Raw genomic sequence first — 15,736 nt, forward strand, 5'->3', positions numbered from 1 at the left:
TGGCGGCAAGAATTTTCCACTGGGCAGAGAGAAATGTTCTTTCAATATCAGCTATTCATCTAAGGGGGTCCGAAAACGTGGTAGCAGATTTTCTCAGCAGAACAAGAGATGGGCCCTCAGACTGGGAACTAAATCCAGATGTTTTTCATCAAATCATTCAACAGTGGGGCACCCCCTCTATAGACCTGTTCGCGACCAGGAAAAACAGGAAGCTGCAGTGCTTTTTCTCCTTGAACCCGGCCGACAGCCCAGAAGGAATAGATGCCCTTTCTCAATCATGGGGAACAAAACTGGTGTACGCCTTTCCTCCAGTCCCTCTCATCTCAAGAGTACTAAGGAAAATCCAACAGGAGAGGGGAGCTCTTATCCTGATAGCGCCTTACTGGCCCAAAAAGAGCTGGTTTCCTCTGCTACACCGGATGTTGGTGGATCTCCCATTCAGGCTCCCATCCAATTCCTCCAGCTGACAGCATGGAACCTGAGAGGCGGATCCTAGTCTCTAAGGGCCTTTCTCATCGAGTGATTACAACTCTCCAAGCCTGTAGGAAACCAGTAACGTCAGCCATCTATTCTAGAATCTGGAGACAGTTCTGTAGCTTTGTAGGTGAGTCTGTGGGAAATTCTTCACACCCTAATATTCCAAAGATACTGGATTTCCTCCAACAGGGGTTCAATAAGGGTCTGAGACCAAATACGTTAAAAGTTCACATCTCGGCCCTAAGTACTTTCTTGGACTACTCCCTCATAGACCACCCATGGATATCAAGGTTCATAAAAGAAACTTCTCGTTTAAGACCTACAATAAGGAGTCTGGTACCAGCGTGGGATCTGAACCTTGTTTTGACAGCTTTATGTAAGTCTCCCTTTGAACCCCTGGAAGAAACATCAGTAGACCTGCTTTCTTTGAAATCAGCCTTTCTTGTGGCAGTTACCACAGCGAAGCGGGTAGGTGAGATCCAGGCTCTCTCAGTTCTGGACCCATACCTCAAGATCCTGGAGGACAGATTGGTTCTTAAACTGGATCCCTCCTTTCATCCTAAGGTGGTGTCCAGTACTAACCTGAATCAAGAAATAATACTGCCATCTTTCTGCCAGTTTCCCAAAAATGAAAAGGAAAAATCCTTCCATACCTTGCATGTCAGGAGGTCAGTTATTCGGTATATAGAGGTCACAGCTCCCTGGAGGAAGGACTCAAACCTGTTTCTACAATTCTCGGGTGTGAATAAAGGCAAAAAAGCTTCTAAGCCGACCCTTGCAAGGTGGTTAACAATGACTATCGCCCTCGCATATGAATCAGAAGGGAAGGATCCACCAATTTCTCTTAAAGCTCATTCTACTCGGGCAATCTCCGCTTCTTGGGCGGAGAAAGCAGGAGCATCAGTGGGCCAAATTTGTCAGGCAGCAACCTGGGCCAATATATCCACATTTAGTAAACATTATAAATTGGATGTATTGTCCAGTCAACAATTAGCCTATGGCCGTAAAGTCCTTCAGGCAGTAGTCCCGCCCTAAATGTTCCATTTTTTGATTTGGTATGTCTCCTGTCGTGCCCTTATGACTGGTAAAATAGGAATTATTCCTACCGTTAATTTCGTTTCCAGGAGTCCATCATAATGGCACCGTATTTCCCGCCCTTGTTCTTGACACTAATGTGAATGTAACATTGGTATATGTATATAATAAAATAGAGTTGCATTCATCCTGGTTTAAATGATTAGCACAAACACTAAAGGTGTGATGAGAGGAGGGGGAGGCTTTTAACCTCTCATGTGTTTCCTGTCCCTAGAGGAACAGAGGACTTAACTCCTGTCGTGCCGTTATGATGGACTCCTGGAAACGTAATTAACGGTAGGAATAATTCCTATTTTTGCAGCCATTTAAAGGACTTTAACTTCTCAATCCTACTGGAGCCATTTCTGACATTGGCTCCAAAAACTGCATTTCAAACTATATCAAAAACAGTATAGATATTACATTATAGAAGGTGATCGCTGTTTTAAGTCCACAACGAGGCCAAAAATGTAAAAAAATAAAAATAAATCAACGTTGAATTAAAAAAAAAAATTGAACCACAAAAATCAATAATATTTTTACTTGCAACAGCAATGATTGAGTTTTTTAATCCTTTTACCACCGTGGATATTTGATGCGGGCTCCGGCATTGAATCCACATCTTCCCCTGCACATGACAGCTGATCTAATCTAATATGGAGACGCTATGGGTCTCAGAAAATGGCAACATTTTTTTTTTCTTACAAATTTTGGATTTTTTTGTTCACCAATTAAATATAAAAGAACCTATACATGTTTGATATCTGCAAACTTGTAATGAATTGGGGAATCATAATGGCAGGTCAGTTTTAACATTTAGTGAACATGGTAAATAATAATAAAAAAAAAAAACAATTGTAGAATTGTACTTTTTTTGCTATTTCACCGCACTTGGAATTTTTTCCCTTTTTCAATGCTGTCATTCAAAAGTACTACTCATCTCGTAAAAATCAAGCCCTCATATGGTTATATTGACTGAAAAATGAAAAAAGTTATGGCTCTGGGATTAAGAGGAGCAAAAAACAAAAATGCAAAAAGGGAAAACCGCAAGGTGGTGAAGAAGTTAATTTTGGACATATGTAAAAAGTTCACAAGATATGCCATAAATGTCTGATAAAGTGGTTTAAACCCAACAGACCTAATATTGATTGTTTATCCTAAGAACAGGTCATCAATTGTAAAGGGGTTTTCCAGTTTCGGAAAACCCTTATCTTTTGGGTGAAGTTTGTTTAAAAAACAAAACAAGCAAACTGTTTTATTCCTCATCCCCATGTCCAGCTGCTCCTAGTGTCTGTTATTGTCTGCAGCGCTGACATTTGCAATCAAGTACACAAAAAAGAAAAAGTGGGCACTGCTGGGGAATAATAATCACAAATAAAAAGGGGTGCTACAGTAACCTGATGTAAAGTCACAAAATTATTCGGAAGAAAAAGACTCAGGATATATAACCATGCACACCAAATGTTGGAAAAGTGAAAAAAATCTTTATTACATGATTACATTTAGACAACAAAAGAAAATTTTTTTTAAAACAGACACAAACATGTGCAATTTTCATGTGGGGGAATTCATGATAATAATATGCATAAAACTAGCAATAAACCCCACTATGTTATGTGCCACAGGTGTATTTTACATCACTTATATAACATTCAATTAATGTAGACCAACTAAGCAACCCTGGCTATAAATAGCACAGCACAACCAGTCAAAATATGTGTTTATGACAAACCAAACCCTCCTAAATAATATAAGTGAATCAAGGAATGAGTAGGAGAGATGGTCTATTGGCAATGGGGGCCCATATTTTAGAGGTATTGGCCAGATTGTGTCACCAAAGTCATATATGACGTGGCACAGTTGATCCACATATAAATAACAAGCCAGGCATTCCTGAGTGGTCAAGTCAAGAAAATAAGTAAATAAAAAATATATGGAAGAATAATTACCTGCTGGCACCAGAGACCCTACGCGTTACGCTGCTCAGACGCAGCTTCGTCAGGGGTATGTTGTCTAAGAGCACATGTGTGTGTTATATAGTTGATCCCAAATGGTGTGACTAGTTTCAGGTGAGTGTTTGTCTCCCTATGGCGTGTAGACAGGCCTGTTCTTATCAGAATGTGTTCCACCCAGTCCATGCGGTGGAACGCAAACGGAAATGGGCTAAACGTCATATCCGGTCCAAAGCAGAGGGCGTCAAATACAGCCCTGAAGCTATTGTTGTCAAAGATGCGTTCCACCCGGACCATACGGTGGAACGCGGGTGGAAGTAAAGTAAACGTCATATCCAGTCAGAAGGGTAAACACGCAGAGCAATGAACCATGTACGTAGTCATAATGAAGAAGAGGCTTGCGTTCCACAATGGAACGCAAAAACCCCGGGAGCAGCGCGTCCGCTGCAGAGAATAATAGTGATCACACAAGAAAGTGCTAGCATTGATCAAAAAGAATTGCAGTCCAAACCAGGAATACTAAGAAGTCAGTATATGATCTGAGGACAATCACCAAACATGCATAGATACAAAGATGCATCACATAACAGAATACAGACCTGGACATATAAGACTCACTGACCAGACAGACATAAAACAAAAAAAAAAAAAAAAAAAACTTTATAAATTAAATTTTTTATTTATTTATTTTTTTTTTAATTAAGATAAAAGACAAGACATATGAATACATAAGAGACTGTGTGCAAATATGTGAAAAGATGCACACAGCTAAACAATCACAAATAATACAAGAAAATAAGCAATAAACTAATGGAACTGCACAAGTTGGCCCCGTGGGAGGGGGAAAAAAAAAAGGAAAATCAAAACCCCAATAGTGGGCAAGATTCCACATACAAGAACACCATGGGACTCTGGAAAAGTCAGAAGTGGAAAATACTCATTCGTGCCCCTCATAGCCACTACATCAAACATTAGGGTCCAATAAGAAACTAACCCCGGGGAACTGGGTAGAATCTAAAAAATATTGATATTAAAGCTGCTGAAATGGAATTTAAAGGAGGTGCACATGCACCCCCAAAATAAACAGAGTACTGCTTATAAGGACACCATGGAAATTTAAGCCAAGTAACCAGTAAATGAGAGATCCTCATTTATGCCCTTTGGGGCCACTGTGTCAAGTGTAAAGATCCACCTGGATTCTGTCCTCAAAAGGTCCCTAGTATGATCTGAATTGCGTGGGTTAGGCTTCATTTTTTGGAGGCCTGTAACTCGTAGTTTATTAGGGCTGCTGGAATGGAATTGAAGAAAGTGCAGGGCCACCGTGGAGATGGTCCTGCCCTTTCTCAAATCCTGTTCAGCAAAATGGATATTCGAAGCGTGTTGCTGTACCCGCCTCCGAAGTTCCTGCGATGTTTGACCAACATAGACCTTGGGACAGGGACAGGTCAAAGCATAAATAACATTAGTGGACCTGCAGTTAATGTAGTCCCTCAAAGGAAATTGACGATTGTCAGTCGGGTTAGTAAAGATTTTTTCAGATGAAAAAAATGGACATGCAGAACAATTGCCGCAGGGAAAAGAGCCTTTGAGCCTATTACCACCAGAGGTATTGTACAATGGACGTAAGTAATGGCTATGAACGAGTTTGTCCCTTAAATTTGGGGCTCGTCTAGCCGTCAACAAAGGTTTGTCCGATAATATACTGGATAGACGGTGATCCGTCTTCAGTATATTCCAATGTTTGCGGAATAGACCACCTACTTCATTCCATTGATTGTTAAACCTAGTAATAAATCTGATCTGTGTGTCTTCCATGTCATCTCGTGGTTGCAACAGAACCTCCCGTGGTTTGGCGATGATCCTCTGATGTGCCTTAGAGATTATGGATTTCAGATAGCCCCGTTCACGAAAACGTGTAGTTAGGTTACTGGCCTCAGTTTTGAAGTCATCCTGTGTTGTACAATTCCTCTTGGCCCTTGAAAACTGTCCCACTGGTATACTGTCTCTCAAATTTCTGGGATGAAAGCTTTGGTAATGTAGAAGACTGTTTGTAGCAGTCGATTTTCTGTATAATTTAGTAACAAGTGATCCGCCCACTATCCTGATTTCCAAATCCAGAAAATAGACTGCGGAAGAAGATATACAATGGGTAAGATGGATGTTAAAGTCATTAACATTAAGTCTATCAACAAAATCAATTGCCTCCACCTCTGTGCCCGTCCAAATAATTAAAATATCATCAATGAAGCGGAACCACTTGAAAACCCCATAATTGTATTCCCGTAAGGGATAGACGTGTGTATCCTCCCACCAACCCAGGAATAGATTGGCGAAGGCGGGCGCACACCGTGCGCCCATGGCGGTCCCAGAGACCTGCCGATAAAACACATGATCGAATACAAAATAGTTGTGCGTGAGGATAAATTTCAAAAGATCCACAATAAAGGAGTCATGCAGACAATTACCTCCACTCGTGTTGTTCAGAAAGTGCAGGACCGCTGCTATGCCATCCTGGTGAGCTATATTGGAATACAGCGATTCAACATCAACAGTGATGAGCAGGAACTGGTCAGGTAAACTTAGGGAGTTGAGAGACTGTATTAGATGGGAAGAGTCTCTGAGATAAGAAGGAAGGCTGGTGGCAAGTGGCTGCAAGAAAAAATCTACATAACTGCATGCTTTTTCACAGATACTTCCTATGCCTGACACAATAGGTCGTCCGGGCGGACAAACCAAGTCTTTATGCACTTTAGGCAATATGTAGAAAGTAGGAATAGTGGGTTTCCTCACCATCATGAAGTCCTTCTCCTGTTTATTGATAATCCCCATGGAAAAGGCCTTAAGGATCAATCGTTCAAATTTAGCCGAGAAAATCTGAGTCGGATCCGAGGGAAGCCTCAGATAAAATCTGCTATTATTCAACTGCCTATGTACTTCAGTGGTATACATGTCCCGGGGCCAAAGGACAACGTTACCCCCCTTGTCAGCTTCCTTGATAAGGAATTCCTGATTTTTTTTGCAGACAAAGGAGGGCACGTCTTTCCATGTTTGTTAGATTTTGATGGGATAAATTATTAGCGGGTAATCTCCTGATCTCATCCTTCATGACTTCAAAGAAGGTAAACACTGCTGGAACCATGGACAGGGACGGTAAGATTTTAGAAGGTAATCGGTGTGGAAATTTTTGCCTACCTTGGTATGCCTGGTTGTCCCGTAGGAGTTCAAGTAGATCAGAGAAGACCTGTCTATCCGTAGGAGAAGAAAGATCTGATGGCACATCAGACTTGCTGTAAATGACCCTAAAAATGATTTTCCTACAAAATAGATACAAATCTTTTATCAAGGTGAATTTGTCCGCCGGCACCACAGGAGAAAATGTTAGACCCTTTTGTAATACAGACCTTTCAGTGTCACTTAGAGTATATGTAGAGAGATTGATGATCTGCAATTGATCAGAGCTCTGGCTCAAAACCTGTTTCTCTTCCTGTACGTCCTGGTGGCCATGGTCCTTGCAGAGTTCAGACTTGTTTTTTTGCTGCCGTTGCTTGCGTTTTCCCCGTCTCGTCCGCCGTCGGTGTCGCTCGTTTCTGAGCTTAAAAAATGATCGCTACGCCCTACACTTGATGAGGATCCCCCTTCTATAAACTTTGTAGAGGAAAATCTGCGCAGGTTACCCCTGTGCTTCCATTTATAAGCTTGACCCCTGTCGTAATCAGCCTTATCACGATTAAGTTTGGCTCTTTTTCTCTCCATGGTGTCCTTATCAAGACGATCAATAGTGTCCCTCAGATTAATTTGGAAAGGCATTACTAATTTATTAAGATCAAATTTAGACATCTGTGTTTCCAATGATTTTATTCGGATTTTCAGTGTCTGAAATAATTCCCTGTCATGCTGAATTAACATATTGATGAGGATATTAGAGCACTGTGATAGACCCGACTCCCATGTGGACTTGAATTCCGGGGAAGGTTCCCATGCCGGAAAAATCTGGACTCTCAGTCCACGAGGAAAAATGGAGAGTCTTTGGTACTCTTAAAGACTGGATATATTCCACCAGACACGTGTAACCGCCTTGTGCAGATCCGTCAAATCCCGTGCAAGACGGTTAAAATCATTATCCTCCACTAATGTGGGGGGAGGAAAAGCAGCCAAACTGTGTTTACTCCAAGCCGCTTCCCTGGCCTCAAAATCAAACGCCATTGTCCCTGAAGAGAAGTCACAACCAATTAGACGACTATTCAAACAAAATATAAAAATATAAGGGTTAAATGTATACAATTATAATCATATAATAAAGACCAAAAGGAAAGCCTTCAAAAATATATTTTCTATAATATATTGCGTGCAGCCACTCTGGAATGTCAGAAACTGACAAGAAATACAAGTACACAAAAAATAAAAAGTGGGCACTGCTGGGGAATAATAATCACAAATAAAAAGGGGTGCTACAGTAACCTGATGTAAAGTCACAAAATTATTCGGAAGAAAAAGACTCAGGATATATAACCATGCACACCAAATGTTGGAAAAGTGAAAAAAATCTTTATTACATGATTACATTTAGACAACAAAAGAAAAAAAATTTAAAAGCATTTAAAACAGACAAAAACATGTGCAATCTTCATATGGGGGAATTCATTATAATAATATGCATAAAAATAGCAATAAACCCCACTATGTTATGTGCCACAGGTATATTTTACATCACTTATATAACATTCAATTAATGTAGACCAACTAAGCAACCCTGGCTATAAATAGCACAGCACAACCAGTCAAAATATGTGTTTATGACAAAGCAAACCCCCCTAAATAATATAAGTGAATCAAGGAATGAGTAGGAGAGATGGTCTATTGGCAATGGGGGCCCATATTTTAGAGGTATTGGCCAGATTGTGTCACCTAAGTCATATATGACGTGGCACAGTTGATCCAAATATAAATAACAAGACAGGCATTCCTGAGTGGTCAAGTCAAGAAAATAAGTAAATAAAAAATATATGGAAGGATAATTACCTGCTGGCACCAGAGACCCTACGCGTTACGCTGCTCAGACGCAGCTTCGTCAGGGGTATGTTGTCTAAGAGCACATGTGTGTGTTATATAGTTGATCCCAAATGGTGTGACTAGTTTCAGGTGAGTGTTTGTCTCCCTATGGCGTGTAGACAGGCCTGTTCTTATCAGAATGTGTTCCACCCAGTCCATGCGGTGGAACGCAAACGGAAATGGGCTAAACGTCATATCCGGTCCAAAGAAGAGGGCGTCAAATACAGTCTATTTAGTAGGACTATCAGCTGTGTATCCACCAGACTTCTGCACAACACAACTGATGGTCCCAACCCCATTTATAAGGCAAGAAATCCCACTTATTAAACCTGACAGGGCACACCTGTGAAGTGAAAACCATTTCCCGTGACTACCTCTTGAAGCTCATCAAGAGAATGCCAAGAGTGTGCAAAGCAGTCATCAAAGCAAAAGGTGGCTACTTTGAAGAACCAAGAATATAAGACATATTTTCAGTTGTTTCACACTTTTTTGTTAAGTATCTAATTCCACATGTGTTAATTCATAGTTTTGATGCCTTCAGTGTGAATGTACAATTTTCATAGTCATGAAAATACAGAAAAATCTTTAAATGAGATGTTTCCAAACTTTTGGTCAGTACTGTACATAGTCACACTCAGCTCTGTCATAAACATACTCAGCTCTGCCTGCCACACACACTCAGCTCAGCTGTATACTCAGCTCTGACACACACATACACTACTTGTCTCTGTACTACTCTTCTTCTCTACTGGCTGGTCATATGACCTGAGACTGTCACATGATCCAAAGGTCCTGGCAGGATCTTCAATATTTACATAGATTAAATAGTGGAGGAAAGACTTGTCAACTCCCTGCTCCACCATTGTATTCAGCATTATGTGACACCAGCGTCTGAGGGCGCATGGCAGTGATGTCATGTGCTGCTCAGATGCTGAGGTGAGCTGCTGCTGGCAGAACAGGACGCAGTGCTGGAGCAGAGGGAAGGAAGGTGAGTATGAGTGTTTATTTTTTTCATGTGTGCAGTGATGGGGGGGGCATGTATATCAGGATTGGATATGAGGGGGCCATGCATATCAGGATTGGGGATGAGGGGGCTATGCATATCAGGATTGGTGATGAGGGGGCCGTGCGTATCAGGACTGGTGATGAGGGGGCCATGCATACCAGTATTGGGATGAGGGGGCCATGCATTCCAGGATTGGTGATGTGGGGGCCATGCATAGCAGGATTGGTGATGTGGGGGCCATGCATACCAGGATTGGGATAAGGAGACTATGCATGCCAGGATGGGGATGAGGGGGCCATGCATACCAGGATTGGGACATGTGAACACGGCCTTACAGACATAAAAAATCAAGATGTCGTATAGTGAAGCTATGTAAAGATGAGAAAGTTCTGGCGCCTCCGACTGTGAATGAACGAACAAAAATAATCTACAGGTTCCAACTAGAGATGAGCAGGATGCACAGATGATGTCGTGCTGCCCTGGGTGATCAAAAGCCGCCGGAAACGACAGAATATTAGAGATTCACGGCCTCCTGGCCAGCCGCCAGGTAACACTGACTTGGATACTGGACCAGAGACCCGTGAATCGATCCGCTCATTTCTAGTCCCAACTCTCCCGGATACAGTGGACAGTCCTGGATTTGGGTCTGCACCCTGCAGTCGCAGGCGTCTGCTGAATGCCCCTCATTACCAGCACCCCTCTGACAAACTCCTCCTTGCAGCGACGCGCTACGCATCATATGTCCCCCTTTCTCTTCTTCAAAAGTTGTGAGGTATGTTGTAACATATAACACCCCAATAAATTTTGTCTTTTGTTTCTACCTTTCATTCTTCCTGAATTTCACTTCATTCCCTGCACCCACTTTGTTTACCTGTGGCTTTACCAAACTTGCACAACTCCCCTGTGCTTTATTATCTAACTGCCAGAGCTGGCACTGTGGAGCCTCAGTGTCCAGCCTCGCCCTCTGCACACTCACTCCAGTATTGGAAATAACAGCAGTGTGCTAATCTGTGGAAAGCAGCACAATCACTGCACTCCACATATATACAACATACTGTAATACAGCTCAGTAGCTGCAAAACCTCAGTCTATAATGATGTGTATACATATATACCACATAATACACCTGAGCTGCTGCAGAGCCTCATTCTATAGTGATGTGTGTGTGGATGGATTAGGGAGAGATGGACCGATGAGGGATGGATGAGGAAGGGATGGATAGATGGATGGATGAGGGGGGAAGGGATGGATGGATGAGGAAGGGATGGACAGATGAGGAAGGAATGGATGAGGGCGGAATGGATGAGGGAGGGATGGATGAATGAGGGAGGGATGGCTGCACACAGCACATTATACTCACCTATGTAGAAGCCTTTTCCTTCCTAGTTAGTCCGATCAGCTGAGTCATTCCCCTGCTGCCTGCATTGTGTGCTGCACTGGGAGGCTGAAGCAAGGGGAGGGTCTGGTAGAGACTGGGTGTGATGTCTAGTGTCACATCACTGACTAGTCTCTGCCAGACAGGAAAACTCTAGTCCGGAAGTGAACAGCTCCTCCAGGATCAGGAGAGAGCTGCTCACATGATTAGGCATGCTATCTAGGACACCATGCAGAATGCTAACAGGGAATAGATTGATTACAAACTGTCAGCATTCTGCAGCCTACATACACACACAAATTCTACAGAAAGCCCTGACAACCCCTTTAAGTCTAGACATACAGTGGTGTGAAAAAGTGTTTGTCTCCTTTCTGATTTCTTATTCTTTTGCATGTTTGTCACACTTAAATGTTTCAGGTCACAAAACAAATTTAAATATTAGACAAAGGTAACACAAGTAAACAGAAAATGCAGTTTTTAAATCAAGGTCTTTATTATTAAGAGAAAAAGAAATCCAAACCTACAGGGTCCTGTGTGAAACAGTTATTGCCCCCTAAACCTAAAAACTGGTTGGGCCACCCTTAGCAGCAACAACTGCAATCGCCATATATGCAATAACTGGCAATGAGTCTTTTACAATGCTCTGGAAGAATTTTGGCCCACTCATCTTGTAATTCGGGTTTCCGAGCATGATCCGCCTTTTTAAGCTCATACCACATCATCTCAATCGGATTAAGGTCAGGACTTTGACTAGGCCACTCCAAAGTCTTCATTCTATTTTTCTTAAGCCATTCAGAGGTGGACTTACTGGTGTGTTTTGGATAATTGTCCTGCTGCATAACCCAAGTGCGCTTCAGTTTGAATTCACAAACAGATGGCCAGACATTCTTCTTCAGGATTTTTTTTTTCAGGATTGGCAAACAGCAGAATTCATGATTTCATTTACCACAGCAAGTCTCCCAGGTCCTAAAGCAGCAAAACAGCCCCAGACAATCACACTACAACCACCATATTTTACTGTTGGTATGATGTTCCTTTTCTGAAATGCTGTGTTACTTCTACGCCAGATGTAATGGGAAATACACCTTCCAACTTTTGTCTCATCAGTCCACAGAATATTCTCCCAAAAGTCTTGGCAATCATCGAGATGTTTTCTGCCAAAACTGAGACGAGTCTTTATTTTCTTTTTGCTCAGCAGTGATTTTCATCTTGGAACTCTACCATGCATGCCATTTTGCCCGGTCTCTTTCTTATGGCGGAGTCATAAACAGTGACCTTAACTGAGGAAAGTGAGGCTTGCAATTGTTTGGATATTGTTATGGAGTCTTTTGTGACCTCTTGGATGAGTCATTGGTGCACTCTTGGGGTAATTTTGGTTAGCCAGCCACTCCTGGGAAGGTTCACCTCTGTTCCATGTTTTTGCCATTTGTGGATAATGGCTCACTGTGGTTTTCTGGAGTCCCAAAGCTTTAGAACTGCTTTATAACCTTTTTCAGACTAATAGATCTCAATTACTTTGTTTCTCATTTGTTCCTGAATTTCTTTGGATCGCAGCACGATGTCTAGCTTTTGAGGATCTTTTGGTCTACTTCACTTTGTTGGGCAGGTCCTATTTAACCGCTTCCCGACAGCCCACTGTATATAAACGTCGGCGCTGCCTGGGCTCTGTGCAGCGCTGACGTTCATAAACGGTTGGTGGTCCCGCAGCGCTCAGGACCCCCAGGGTTCTGCAAGCGCTGTGGGTGCAGTGCATAGCAGTAGCTCTGACAGGGGACATCATCGGGACCTGATTGGATCAGGTCCCAATGATGTTAACCCTTTGCTATCTTCTAGATGCCGCTATCCTAAGCATTTAGAAGATAGTGAGAGGAGAGGGGGTCATCCACTTACCTTTCCGACGGCCCCTGTGATGTCTGAGAGGACCTGGCGTTGTCATGGCAGCCGGAGGTCACATGACCACCTCCGGGTCTGCCATGTACTGTGTCCTGCTAGGCTCAGCCTGCAGCTGAGTCTAGCAGGAGATAATGACTAATGACAGTTTTACACTGTCAGCTGAGCTCTCATGCAATGCAATACATATCTATTGCATTGCATGAGAACAGGGATTTGAAAAATAAAAATTGATGTCCCATAAAGGGACCAAGTAAAAATGTAAAAAAAAGTCAAAAAAATGTTTTCAAACTGTTAAAAAAATTCACAAAATAAATAAAAATAAATAAATAAAATATTAAACCAATAAATCCGTATATTTATGCAAAAACAAAAAAAGTACACATATTTGGTATCGCCACGTCCGGAACAATGCGATCTATAGAACTGTCACACTAATTAACCCCTTCTGTGCACACCGTAAAAAATAAAAATAAAAACGGAGCAAAAAACTATGCTTTTTCATCATATCGCAAACAAAAAGTGGAATAAAATGCGATCAAAAAGCCAAATGGAAATAAAAATTGTACCGCTGAAAACTTCATCTTGTCCCGCAAAAAAAAAGCCGCCATACAGCTCCATCAGCCGAAAAATAAAAAAGTTATAGCTCTCAGAATAAAGCAATGCAAAAAAAATATTTTTTCTATAAAATAGTTTTATTGTGTAAAAGCCCAAAGAATAACGCTGCCTCATTACTTTTACCATACACAGAATGGCAAAAACAAAAAACTCAAAAAACAATTGCTGAATTATTGGTTTTTCTTCATTTTACCTCCCAAAAAATGGAATAGAAAGCGATCAAAAAATGTCACATACCCAAAAATGGTACCAATAAAAACGTCAACTCGTCCCGCAAAAAACAAGCCGTCACATGTCGGCTGAAATATGGAAAAATTATAGCTCTCTAAATGTGGCGATGCAAAAACTAGATTTTGCAAAAAAAAGCGTCTTTTAGTGTGTGACAGCTGTCAATCATAAAGAACCCGATATGAATCTGGCATCGCTGTAATTGCACCGACTCGAAGAATAAAGTCGTCGAATCATTTATACTGCACGAGGAACGGTGTAAAAAATAAATAAAACCAATTCTTCACCTGATAGTGATTTGTTTATTATGTCTCCCAAAAATTACAGTAAGGCTCTGCTCACATTTATCCGGCGTTCTGCGCTGAGCACTTACACCGGGGTTTCCGTGTAAGTCTCTGAAATAAGTGATTCAGACAGAACCCCTGAGAGAAGATTCCCTGTAATGAATCAGATATAGGTACTGTGGATGTCGTCTGGCCTGTGATCCAACGGTGTGTTTTTTAGGCGTGCATAAAAGTGCGGTTTGCCACAGTTTTGTGCACTTCTGAACAAAAGGACGCTAAACAGAGGCCAGACGGAGTCCAGAGTAACTCTGCTGCTTAATTAACCCCGCAGGGGTTTCATCTGAATTATATCACTTGGAGATTTAGATGGAAACCCCGATGTAAGTGCTCAGCCTAGAGCGCCGGATAAATGTTATGTAAAATGTTCCCAATAAAAGCTTCAACTCAGTCCTCAAAAAAAGCTAGTCCCGACTCAGGTCCGTTATCTGTTAAAAATATAAGGGACTTCCACCTTACTGGTAGCAGAAAGGCTCTGGAAAAGCGAAATGGCCCTTGCCCCCCAAAAGAAATTCAGAAAATGTTGTGCTCCGAAATCCAAATGCCTCCCTCCCTTCTGAGCCCCACAATTTGCCTAAATTACATTTAGAGTCCACATGTTTGGCATTCCTGTAGCGATGAGAGCTTGCCTAATTTACAGGTGCATGTCTCCAGAAGCACAAGCTGGGCACAACGTACTGGTCACTACAGCGTACTGGTCACTTCAACAGCAGTTTGAAATTTTCACTCAGCAACATCCACTGCTGCTTGTTTCTGGACCCATGGAGTCAAAATCGTCACTACACTTGTAGGTAAATTCCCAAAGGGGTATAATTTCCAAAATGGGGTCACTTGAGGTGGGATTCTGCTCTTCTAGAACTTAGGGGCTGTGTATATGGAGTCCGAAAACTATTCTACAATAATTTGTTCTCCAAGAGTTAAATAGCGCTCCGTCCCTCCCGGATCTCGCCGTATGGCTAAGCGGTACGGTACAGCCACATATGGGATATTGCCACGTTTAGAAGAAATTGTATGACACATTTCGGCACCATTTTTACCCATTGCCCTGTGTGAAAATGTAAAATCTGAGGCTAAAACTTTTTTTTTGTGGTAAAAATATAATTATGTTTTCTTCACTGCCCAATGGTATAAATTAAAAAATTAAAAAATACTCACTACTTCCCTAGATGAATTCCTTGAGAGGTGTAGCTTACAAAATGGGGTCACTTGTGGGGGTTTCTGCTGTTTCAGCATGTCAGTGACTCTTCAAATGTGACATGGTGTCTGCAACCTATCCCAGCCAACATAGCGCTCCAAATTTTACATTCAAAAAGTAAAATGGCGCTCCTTCCCTTCCGAACACTGCAGTGCGCCCAAACTGTGGTTTTCCCCCACATATGGGGTATCGGCATACTCAGGAGAAATTGCACAACAAATTTCATGGTGCAGTTTCTCCTGTTACTCTTATGATAATGCAAAATTAGGGGATGAAAAACATTTTTGTGGGAAAAATGTGAAAATTTAATTTTTTTTATTTTTATGGCTCAATATTATAAACTTCTGTGAAGCACCTGGGGGTTCAAGGTGCTCACCACACATCTAGATAAGTTCCCTAAAGGGTCTAGTTTCCAAAATGGTGTCATTTGTGGGGGGTTTCCACTGTTTAGGCACATCAGGGGCTCCTCAACTGCGACATGGTGTCCACTAATTATTCAAACAAATTTTACATTCAAAAAGTCAAATAGCG

Source organism: Phyllobates terribilis, unplaced genomic scaffold, assembly GCF_046119375.1.
Source record: "Phyllobates terribilis strain yellow unplaced genomic scaffold, ASM4611937v1 Scaffold_3__8_contigs__length_932513732, whole genome shotgun sequence".
NCBI classification, from domain to species: Eukaryota; Metazoa; Chordata; class Amphibia; order Anura; family Dendrobatidae; genus Phyllobates; species Phyllobates terribilis.